Source organism: Oreochromis aureus, linkage group 3, assembly GCF_013358895.1.
Source record: "Oreochromis aureus strain Israel breed Guangdong linkage group 3, ZZ_aureus, whole genome shotgun sequence".
Taxonomy (NCBI): Eukaryota; Metazoa; Chordata; class Actinopteri; order Cichliformes; family Cichlidae; genus Oreochromis; species Oreochromis aureus.
In genome coordinates, this window is record NC_052944.1 from 1,358,094 (window position 1) to 1,370,261 (window position 12,168).

General features: G+C 41.5%; 1 long non-coding RNA gene across 1 annotated transcript; it reads left to right on the top strand.

The window, feature by feature from the left end:
• Window positions 1-7,342: 7,342 nt before the first annotated feature.
• Window positions 7,343-8,635, top strand: LOC120438528. The gene is made up of 4 exons (XR_005611979.1): window positions 7,343-7,467; window positions 7,622-7,726; window positions 7,808-7,842; window positions 8,051-8,635. It is a non-coding gene; the product is annotated as an uncharacterized LOC120438528 (long non-coding RNA).
• The last annotated feature ends 3,533 nt before the right edge of the window (window positions 8,636-12,168 follow it).

The window sequence follows — 12,168 nt, forward strand, 5'->3', positions numbered from 1 at the left end:
TTCAAATTGTTTTGCTTGGGGTGGCTTTTAGACTATATTAGGAGGAGCAAACATATTGGCAGATCTGAGAAGGAAAACCTGTGTTATGAAGATGAGTTTAATCTTTTATACATGATTGCATTTGAGCTTATTAAAGAGCTGTGGCTCCTGGTCAAGTGAAGGTCAGAAACTCTTGGCGGGCGTTAATGATCAGCCAATACACGGTGAGGAGGACAGGAGCTCTGAAAGGAATTGCAACACACATGCTTACATGACAGATGCATCTAGTTATTTTTATTATCCTTTATTCCTTACATCCTTTGTGAGTTAAGTTTGAAGTTCTGAGTTTTAAGATTGAAACAGTCTCATAATGTTTTGAATAGTACCGTGTTAGGGTGACATTTAGGCCAAAAGTCACTCATAGTTTAGCTGGGTAGGAGCTCAGGCCTTATGTCTGGCTATGACAAAGGTGTGAGGTGAAGCTGGGGTGCAGGAGAGGTCATGACACGTACACAGTACACAGCACGCACGCGCCCCCGCATGTGCACACACACACAGATAGACTCGTTTAGGTAAGAGTTTATAACTGCAAAGTCGGGGCGTACGTGGTAGTCTGTTACAGGAAGTGCACCTGATGTTCGGGGAGATAAGGAGGCGCTCATGGTGCGACAGCGAGGATGGAGACAGGAAGCATCTGCCTTCGACGCGAAGATGATGTTCTATGTTAAAAGTCATTGTGGTTTTGGAGTGACGTATGCTTTGTTGTCCTACTCCTATAAAACCTTTGTCTAATTGTTGTAAGTTTAGTTCAATTGCTGACTTTGCCCAGCTTGAACTCCGCGCGTGTAATCAATAAATCTTCGCTTTGATCACATCCTCTGGACCAGAGTTGTTATTTGCTTGTGAGCCCTCCGTACTCCTTATCTCCAATTTTTGAACCTTAACACGAGGCAGTGACGGATGAACACTGTGTGCTGTTTATTAATAAGCAATAAATTCCTATATGACAACATGCATAAGAGCAGAACGGTATTTGTACATCAGTGGGAAAATAGCGGTGGCTTGCTAGCTTTTGTGCGGCTTCCTCGGGTCAGTGAAAACTTTCAAAAGAGAAATGAATGAATTTACCAGTGTTGAGAATAGATTCCTTAATGTACATCAAAGTTAATCAGAAGAGGAGGGCCTTCAAATCCAGAGACAAGGAGGAGTTGAAAAGGGTGCAGAGAGAGTTGAGAGGACTGAAAAGGGTGCAGAGAGAGCTGAGGGGACTGATAAGGAATGGGAAGGGCAGCTACAGGCAGAAGATGGAGAACCAGCTTCAACAAAACAACGTTGGTGAAGTCTGGAGAGGCCTCAGAACCATCTCGGGCCACAAAGGTCAGAACTCTCTGCCCGGGGGAGATGTGAGGTGGGCAAATGATCTGAGTCATTTGTTTAACAGATTTGATTCATCCATGAGGCAGTCTCCAACATCGGCTGCAGACTCACCCACCCCCACTGCTGCTCTTCCACCTCTGACACCTCAGACACTTCACACCTCCTCTACTCTCCCTGCTCACCCCTCCCCACCCCCAACAACAGCATCCAACACACATTTAACACAAGGCTCCAGCCTGTCTCTCTCAACCACCCAGGTTAGGAGAGAACTGAGGAGGATTAACACTAGGTTTACTATCCTGCGCAAATTTGTGTAACTTCCCTAAACCCAACACCCCCTAGAATTACTGGCTTTTTTATTTTCTGGTGCAAGTCCCGAGGTGTTAAGCACCCCTGCTGAGATTTTCACAGGTCGTCAGCTTGTTTCTCCTACAGCTTTTGTTGTGCAAACCACCCATTGTCCTTGAGGCCTGGCACATTTGCATTTGCTCACTCAGAGTTGCTCAGATCCAAGGCAGGCCAAACCTCTGTGTTACAACTTTCAGAAATGCCTGATAGAAATGCTTCAACTTACTCATGAGATTTTGACCACATTTTTTGCGGAAGTCACAACTATACTGAATGCACGACCGTTGTTGCCAGCTGCAAGAAATGCTTGGTAGGGAACAGCTGTTCCCTACCAAGGTTTGTTTCAAAGTTTGAAAGACTTTGAAATAAAACAGACTTGTGTACCCATATATTGTGAATGTCTGTCTTTTGTATGTAGGTTGTAACACAGAGGTTTGGCCTGCCTTGGATCTAAGTAAACAAATGCCAATGTTGCACAAACACACACACACACACACACACACACATATCTATCTATCTACGTTGTGTGTGTGTGTGTGTGTGTGTGTGTGTGTGTATATATATATATATATATATATATATATATATATATATATATATATATATATATATATATAGATGTGTCTGTGTGTATAACTAGACTTTATGCTTTAAGTTCATGAACTTATGGCATTCATTTCAATCCTGTTTGTAAGAGCAATCATGTGTCCTGTTGGTGCCATTGTGGATCGCTGGTCAGAAAGTTTTCTGGTGCCACTAATCAAAGAGACAATGCCCGAGATAGATTCATTTCAATTATGCAACACCTTCGATTTGATGACAGAGACACGCGGGCAGAACGGGTGAAAACAGACAAATTTGCAGCGATCTCCGACATCTGGACACGCTTCAACGAGAACTGTGCTAAGAGTTTCACTCCAGGGGAACACATGACCATAGATGAACAGCTGTTCCCTACCAAGGTTCGTTGTCCATTCACCCAGTATATTGCAACCAAGCCAGACAAATTTGGGATCAAGTTCTGGATGGCCACGGATTTGGACACCAAATATGTCTGCAGTGCATCTCCTTACTTGGGAAAGGACCCCAGTCGTCAGAAGGGAGAGAGGCTGGCAGAGAACGTGGTCATGAAACTGATGGAGCCGTTTTTGGATGATGGAAGAAATGTCACAATGGACAATTTCTTTACTTCACTGTCACTGTCGCACAGACTGCTGCAGCGCAAAACAACGTTACTGGGCACGGTGAATAAAGTCCGGCGTGAACTTCCTCAACTTGCAAAAGATACTGCAAAGCGAGAGGTATTCTCCACTTCAGTGCTTAGAAGTGGCAGTGTGTCCTTGACAATTTATGCACCTAAAAAAAAACAAGACTGTGTGTGTTCTAAGTTCCATGCACCAAGACGTGACGATCGGTGACGGCAGAAAGAGGAAACCCAACACGATCACAGACTACAACCACATGAAGGTATGTGAATGTGTGTACAATTTTACACCAGTGCTACAATGTTTTCTGATGTGTGCTATACAGGCCTATAGAAAAAAACATATACTCATGACTCTCTCTCTCTGCTTTTACAGTGTGGTGTAGACGTGTTGGACCAAATGGCACGGATGTATTCTGTAAGATCAGCAACACGCAGGTGGCCAGTAGCGGTTTTCTACAATATGCTGGACCTGGCGGCAGTGAATGCCTACATTTTGTACAAGGCATGTACAGGGTGGACAGGCAAAAGAAGATTGTTTCTGCGTCTTCTAGCTCAGCAACTTCGTTGGCGATTCATGCAGCACAAGGAAATCTTAGCACAAAGGCAGGCTGCTGCAGCTGCTGTGCCAGGGACTGTAAAGACAACGCAGTGCCAGGTGCAAGAGAGCTGCAACAGGAATCGCAGCAGGTTTACCTGTGCAACATGTCAGAAATTCACCTGTGCCAAAGGCAGGGATGATGGACACTGGGTCTGCAAACGCTGTAAAGTTTGAAACACTGAAATAAAACAGACTTGTGTACCCATATATTGTGAATGTCTGTCTTTTGTATGTAGGTTGTAACACAGAGGTTTGGCCTGCCTTGGATCTGAGTAAACAAATGCCAATGTTGCGCACACACACACACACACACACACACACACACACACACACACACACACACACACACACACACACACACACACACACACACACAGCAAATCTGCATTTATTTGTCCCACAAGTGGAAAATCTGCATTGTCATTGCAAAAAAGTGGACAGAGCAAGGTATAGAAAGTGCACTATACAAACATTTTATATATATATACATATTATATATATATATATATATATATATATATACATAGTTATACACACACATACATAGTTATACACACAGACACATCTATATATATATACACACACACATATATATATATATATGTGTGTGTGTGTATAACTATAACTATGTATGTGTGTGTATAACTATGTATATATATATATATATATATATATATATAATATAGATGTGTCTGTGTGTATAACTAGACTTTATGCATATTATATAAGGTGTGGCTATATAAATATATAAATATATGTACAACTCTGTGTATATATGTTTATGGACAGGCATGCAGGCAGGTAAGGAACGAAAGCAGCCTTGCAGGGAAGGAAAAACTTGAATCTCTCATGGTTAGGGGTTGGGGGAAGGTGTGTTTGCACAACAAAAGCAGGAGAACAATGGAGCTGACGACCTGTGAAAATCTCAGCGGGGTGCCAAGAGGTGTTAAGGTCGGGGGGAATTTACGCAAATCTGCGCAGGCCAGTAAATCTAGTAGTAGGGACTTGCACCAGGGAAAAAAGGCTCAGTAATTCTAGTGTTAAAGCCAGGAAGGCAGCGGTCCAGATGGCATCAGCTAAAGGGTCGTCAGGTCCTGCGCAGACCAACTGTGTGGTGTGATGGAGCACCTCTTCAACCCGAGCCTGAGGCTGGGAACCGTCCCACAGCTCTGGAAAACCTCCTGTGTTGTACCAGTGCCAAAGACTTCACGCCCCAAGAACTCAACAGCTACAGGCCGGTGGCTCTGACATCCCACCTGATGAAGACCCTGAAGCGGCTGGTCCTGGATCAGCTTCGGCGCCTGGTGAGCTCATCACTGGACCCACTTCAGTTTGCCTACCAGCCTGGCAATGGAGCAGATGATCCCATCATTCACCTCCTACATCGTTCCCTCTCTCACCCGGAGACCACTGGGAGCACTGTGAGAATCATGTTCTTTGATTTCTCCAGTGCCTTCAACACCATTCTTCCATGGTCGTGAAGGACAAGCTGGAGAACTCAGGAGTGGACCATCACCTCACAACATGCATACTGGACTACCTCACCGACCGACTACAGTATGTGAGAACTCAGGGCTGTGTGTCGGACAGGGTCGTCTGCAGTACGGGGGCCACACAGGGAACGGTTCTGGCGCCGTTCCTCTTCACCATCTACACTGCACAATCTTCTGCTGGGGACAGGAAGAGACTGAACAGGCTGATCCAGAGGGCCAGCTCTATTCTATGCCCTCTGGACCCAGTGGAGGTGGTGAGTGAAAGGAAAATGGTGGCTAAGCTGTCATCCCCATTGGACAACATCTCCCACCCCATGCAGGAGACTCTGACAGCGCCGAGCAGCTCCTTTAGTGGCTGCGGCACCCACGATGTGGGATGGAGAGATTTCACAGGTCTTTCCTCCCCACTGCTGTCAGACTCCACAACAAAGACTTAAACTGACCAAACACACACATCCAGACAATAGCAATAACACTAAGTGCAATACTCTTTTCTGGCATCGTTGTATTATACTCAGTTGTCTATAGCATTTTATTCTATTGTATACAGTATTTTATTCTATTCTATTGTGTACAGTTGTGTACAGTATATTATTCTTATCCTATTCCAGTGTTTTTCTAATTTTTGCTGTGTAGCTTTGCACTGTCCACTTTTTGCTGTAACAAAACAAATTGTTACAGTGTGTGTGGAATTTCCCTCACCATACCCCGTGGAACCCTTGAACCCCTGAACTCCCTTCACATTCTGTATATAGTCACTCCATGTCTTTTAAATAAACCATCTTTGCACTTTTTCTCAAGTCTGCGCCTGAGTCCATTCAGTCAAACTTGACAATAAGCCGTCTTCAGCAAAAAACAAGGCAAACAGCCAGGACAATATGAAGACTATGAAGACCAGATGACTTCCGAGCACTAACAAACAAAAAGAACTCGAATTGCATCACAGAACGCATCCATGAATGACCCACCGCAAAATGTAGCTCATAAAAAAATTAATTTAACAAAGAATCATGGCCAAAAACTCAACATAATAATCTACATGTGGCGAGGCGTAGGGAGCTTGCAGCTGCAGGGAAGGCGGACGGACCTGAGCAACATCCGGAATCACGCCTCGCCGGTGTTCGGCTGGCGACTGAAAAATTGCAACTGTGTGTGTGGTAAAAAAGAATGCTGAAAAGCATGGAAATGTGGATGAATCTGCCGTGTGAGTATTACGGTGGTGCGTCCCCATCCTGGGTGTTATTGTACACAGTTCTAATGCACATTGTATCCTGAAAACAGAAAAAGAGAAGATGAAAGAGACCCCAAAATAGTTTTTTGTCTTTCTATTGTCATCTTGGTCTCAGAATTCTTGCATCCTCTAATTTAGGTTTGTTTTTGTGTCAAAACAAAGAAACAAACAGGTCTGTTTAAACTGATCCAATCCAGGTTAAAACTGAACTGAGAGGAAAGGTTTACTCATGAAGTATTAAACAGGCAGATGTACATACATACTAATAAGGACTGTGTATACTGTCAGTTTTGGTTGATATGATCATGGAACTTTTATGGTCACTATGCAGCTGCAGCTGCATAGTGACCGCAACAAGGCAAGTTTATTTATATAGCACAATTCAACAACAAGGTGATTCAAAGTGCTTTACAGAGACATTAAAAACAAAAACAAATAAAAAGCATGATTTAAATTTGATTAAAACAAGCAAACAAACAAACAAACAAACAAAACAGTATATAAAATCAAATATCAAAACAGTAAATAAAATCAGAACAGTAGATAAAATCAGTAGTTAAAAAGTAGGTTTTGAAATTTAAACTTAAGTGTGGATTTGGTGCTTTATTCAAATGCAGCTGAGAATAGGTGAGTCTTCAACCTGGATTTAAATAAACTGAGTGTTTCAGCTGATCTGAGGCTTTCTGGGAGTTTGTTCCAGATATAAGGAGCATAAAAGCTGAATGCAGCTTCTCCGTGTCTGGTTCTGACTCTGGGAACTGATAAAAGACCGGATCCAGATGACCTGAGGGATCTGGAAGGTTCATACTGGGTCAGGAGGTCACTGATGTATTTCGGTCCTAAACCATTCAGAGCTTTATAGACCAGCATCAGAACTTTAAAGTCTATCCTCTGAGGGACAGGCAGCCAGTGTAAAGACCTCAGAGCTGGACTGATGTGGTCCACTGTTTTGGTCTTAGTGAGGACTCTAGCAGCAGTTATCCTGTTCACTTATCCTGGTTCAGAAGTACCAACAGATCCAACGCCAGTAAGATCTCATCTATGTTCAGCCCTGAGAGCAATGCGACTTTTTATGAAGGATTTCAAAATAGCAAATTCAACATGACATCCAACACCTCTGTGCTATTTCTTGAGATCAAACAAGTGGATTCATCTGACTCTGGGCTGTATTTCTGTGGTGAGGACAGTTCTGAAAAGTTAATAGTTTATGGTGCAACAAATTTAAAGGTTCAAGGTAAGATTGATTTTATTTTTTCTCTATAGATTCATTTACAGCAAATAAAACATGTACTATTTTTAATACCTGTCAAAAAACTAAGAACACTCTTATTTATTATTCCTGTTATTTATTTTGATTAAATAATGTAATTTAGTTTTCTTTCTTGTAGAAGGTAGATCACAAAATCCATCCACTATGATCCTGGGCAGTTTAACTGTTTTCCTTCTCCTGGTCATCATCGGTCTGATTGTCAAGATCAGGAAATTTTATACAGGTATTTATTTAGTTAAACTTAAACTAAACATCCAACAGTTTTGAGTGAATAACTAACAGATGTAGCTTTTCTATCAAATAGCTGAAGATGACAGACAGAATCCACAACGCAGTGAGGTAATCTATTTTAACCGTAGATTCAGATTGATTGATTTATATATTGTCCGATTCAATCATTCATCAATTAACATCCACTGGTCACCTGCAATCAGTCTTGGGTTAGGTTGAGTTCTGTTACTGAAAATGTACATTTTTAGAAAATCAAAGATCCAAATGAATTTCAAATGAAACATTACAGTCTTTGTGTCGTCTGTATTCCCAATAGGGCAGAATTTTGTCTAACCCTACACATCAGAACAAAAATCAGAAGGCCTGTACCACAGAGAGAGCTGGAGCCAAATGTTGTGTACGCTGCTACGAGATAGACTCACAGGAAAAGCAACACAAAAACTCTCTCAAACATTATGTTGTTAGTTGATAAAAATAGTGTGACTGATGGTTGATGGGGGGCGAGCTAGTGAGGACTTTGATGTATAGCTTAGATTATCTTATAGTGAAAGTGAGTGAGGCTCTGCTGTAGTGTAATAGTAACACAGATGTAGTTTACCTTGTTTGACAGGAAGAGACTCATCTAATCTCTGAGGCTTATTTTACAGGCTCTGTTGCTGCTAAAAGTCCTGCAGCTTTGTACAAGTATGTGAGGCCAGACTCTGCATCAGCTTTTTTTGGTTGTTTGGTTGGTGCAAAGTCTTGCCACTGTGACATCCACCTGCCAGAGCTACAGACTCTTCTCTGGGCAGTTAAAGCTCTAATTAAATTTTGAACTTGAATCTTAATGCAAAAATGCATGTATATAATCACACATAAAATCTCATTAAAGCTGAAGCAACAGACTTGCAGGTTGTAATAAAACATAAGTCATCAAAATGTGTTTGAGTTTTTTTCTGGTTTGTTCACAACTTATGTGTAAAATCAAACTGAACTACCATTCTGTATGAACAGATATAATATATTTATTGATGAATTTTGTATAATCCTCTGGCTATTGTAAACTCCATGTAGAGAACCCCACTGTCATTGTTTTTTAATAGCTTCCAAAAAATGGAATTTCAGAGTAACATGGCCATCAACCTTGCCATCAATAACCTTGCTAGCCTTTTTGCCATGAAAGCCTTTTTACAATTGAGATGGTGTGAGCATGAGCAGTGAGTCCAGCCTGGGTGATCCAGTCATCCAGGACGATGGTGACAGGAGGGCAGGCAGATGAAGCGAGAAGGCAAACAGAGCATGAAACTGTGGCTTGTGATGCACAGCAATCACCAGCGTCCAGGTAAGTGAGAGTGCAGCCAGGTTGGAGAATTGGAGATCCATGAAAAGACACAAGGAAATACAAGGTAAGCATAAAATAGAACTACGAAACTAGAAGTCCAAGCACTAACATGGGTTAGCAGATGAACTTGTGAAAACTAGTTCTAAAGAGATGACTTTCCATTTATCTAAAGCCAAACTTAGCATACTGTGATTTGATTCACTAAGGAAGTTTCAATAAAGAACAACTTCTATCTGTCTCGCCACTGAGATACAATAACTTGCCCACAAAATGTTGCAGCACAAACATCTGCAGGAGCACTAAAATGAATGAGGTGTGTTTTGCCTGTTTCGTAACACGCATTGTTAACACCTTCACCACTTCTTTGGATTGTGATCTCACTGCTTTGAAGCTCCGTCCCAGCATGTAATATTGTAGATTTTTAAAGCATGTACCAAGACTGAGGCCAACATTGTCATCAAGTCTTTACAAGATTTTTTTTTCCAAGCACAGTTTTCCTGTAATATATTAGTAGAAGACAAATAAAATGCATTAACAGATTTGACAGAAGATAAAAGATCGGAATTAGTTTAGCAAAATCGTAATGAATACAGGAGATATAAATTCACCACTGACTAGATTATGAGTAGTTTCTTTCTTATACATACAAATACAAATACTCTTACTTGGCGTTTTATTAGGTGTACCTTACCTGGGAGGACTCCCACCCCACACTTCCCCACCCGCCTTTGTGGTAACATTGCTGTGGTATAGATTCAGCAAGCTGCTAAAATCAGTCTTTCATGCACGTTAAGGCAGCATCATTTCACTGCTGCAGATTTAATGATGGAATCATGTCTAATATTTGGAGACCGTGGAAACCATTCAAGTCATGTTGATGAAAGCAGTTGTCAGGAATAGAAATATTTTACTGCTATTATTTGTTGCTATTTTTATAATCATCATTACCATTTCATGTCTGCTTACAGAACAGGTGCCTGGAGTTATATCCTTATATTCTTTAGAGCTAAGAGTTAAGTTTGTATCATTTATTACTTATATCTTTTTGAGTAAGTTTCCTTCATGATTGAGCATCATCAGGTGGGTGACATTTAGCCTAGAAATTATACATAGTTCAGCTGTGTATGTGCACAGGCCTTATGTCTGGCTGAGACGGGAGGTGTAAGGCTAGCAGAGGTGCAGACGGGGTCATGACACATACATAGCCTACACAGCAGGCACACACACACTCACGCACACACGTACACACCATAGTAGATTGACTTGAGTAGGTGAAAAGTTAAGATGTACTTTTGCTGTAAGTGCAAGTTCTGTCGGCATATTGTTAGATGCTTACAGGAAGTGGAACAGATGTCCCAGAAGATAAGCGACAACGAAGGCGGGCTGAAAGGAAGCACCTGGCGTTGACTCGAAGAAGATGTTCTGTGTTAGACTATGTTAAGAGTCATTGTGGTTTTGGAGTGACGTATGCTTTGTGTAAATCTGCCTAGTAACAGAAGAGGGGGTGGTACAATTCTCACATCTATAAAGTCTTTGTGTTGATTTTGGCAAGACAGTTCAATACTGATTGGGTTGTTGAACTCACACGTGTTTATTAAAATGCCGTCTAAGTACACCAGGCTGGATCTGTGGTTATTTTTAGATTCCCTCTCTCAATATACTTTTTGAACCTTAACATTTGGGGGTCTTCGTCCGGGTGAGAAAGAGGGAATTTTGGTGTAGATGGAGAGATCCAGGGTCCGTGGTGATTAGATGGGCAGATACGAGTCAGTGGTCTGAAGTGAGAGACAAGCCGGCTTAAACAAAAGGTAAGGCACATACCTGTTGAATTTCCAAAATGTGCTAGAATTGGATATGACAAAATTGAAGTCTACTCACTGAAATTACTGGTGAATGTCTGTTTTGAGTTTGCTGAAATTTTTATGTACTGAGTAATGAGAATGAAAGAATGAAAAGAGAATTAAAGCAGTTACAGCTGCTAATTTAGTATGGTAGGGAATTTGGTTATTGTGTGGGATGAAGTCCCGTTGGTCATTTGATCTACGTGTGATGGTCAGTTCGTGGGTTCAAGTCCCTTATGTCCACAACGGGAGATCTGCCTCAATGTTGACCCTACTTTGGGTTTATATTGTTGTTTCAAATTATTATAAATTTTTCTAGAACGACAGCGGCGTCTGTTAAGAAGCGCATTTTCTCGGAGGTAACGCTCCCTCTTGGATAAAGACGTTTATCCTTGACCTACCTGGAAAAGTAGGGATAGTACGGCACGACGAGCCGGGGAAAACTGGGGAATCTCCAAAATTGCTAGGAGTTAGAGTCTCCTATTTTTGCGCTTGATTGGGCATGCTGGCAAATTGAGTTAGGTTTAGAAATCTGGACAGGACAGTCTGGGACCGCCCTGGTGAATTGGGCACAAAAAGTCTGGGACTTATCGGTTGGAGCCGTTATGTTAAAATTTATCAAAATTATATAGGTTTTAAAGGCCTAAAAATCTGTGCAGTGTAAATATAAGACGTCTCTGTGTAATATAAAATATGAGATCTATGAGTAAGATCAGTCTCTGTGTGCCAGTAATGCACAGCCGGATGTGCACTGATGGTGTGTGTAAATGCAAATGAGCAGCGGGGACGCGCAGAGAGGGTGGTTTCGGTTTCGAGTGTACGGAGCTTTATTGAAAATATTGCTGAATGCCTGCATATAAGAGGTTGGTGTTGCTTATTACGAGAGTATAAATACAGTAATTAATAATACATTAGTGTGGATGTATGGTAATGACTGAATTTTGATAGATGTATATATCTTGAGCCATAAATGCTGGTGTTGTGTCTTCAGCTATGTGTGTGTGGACAGAAGCCGTGAGGATGATGAGAGGTTTCAGTTTTTCTTTTTCTTTTTTCTTTTGACTTGCTCTTTCTGATCATGGAAGGCATGTCTAAAATACTCGTATGAAAGCGTATTTGTGTGATTTTAACTGTGTGAATGCTGTCAGTATTTGATTTGAGTGACTCTGTGTGAGTTCTCTGAGAGAGAGAAAAGGCAGTGTGTGTGAGACGATTCATGGCGTCTGTAAGAGGTTAGAACATTTAAAAGTGTGTATGAAATAATGGTATGAA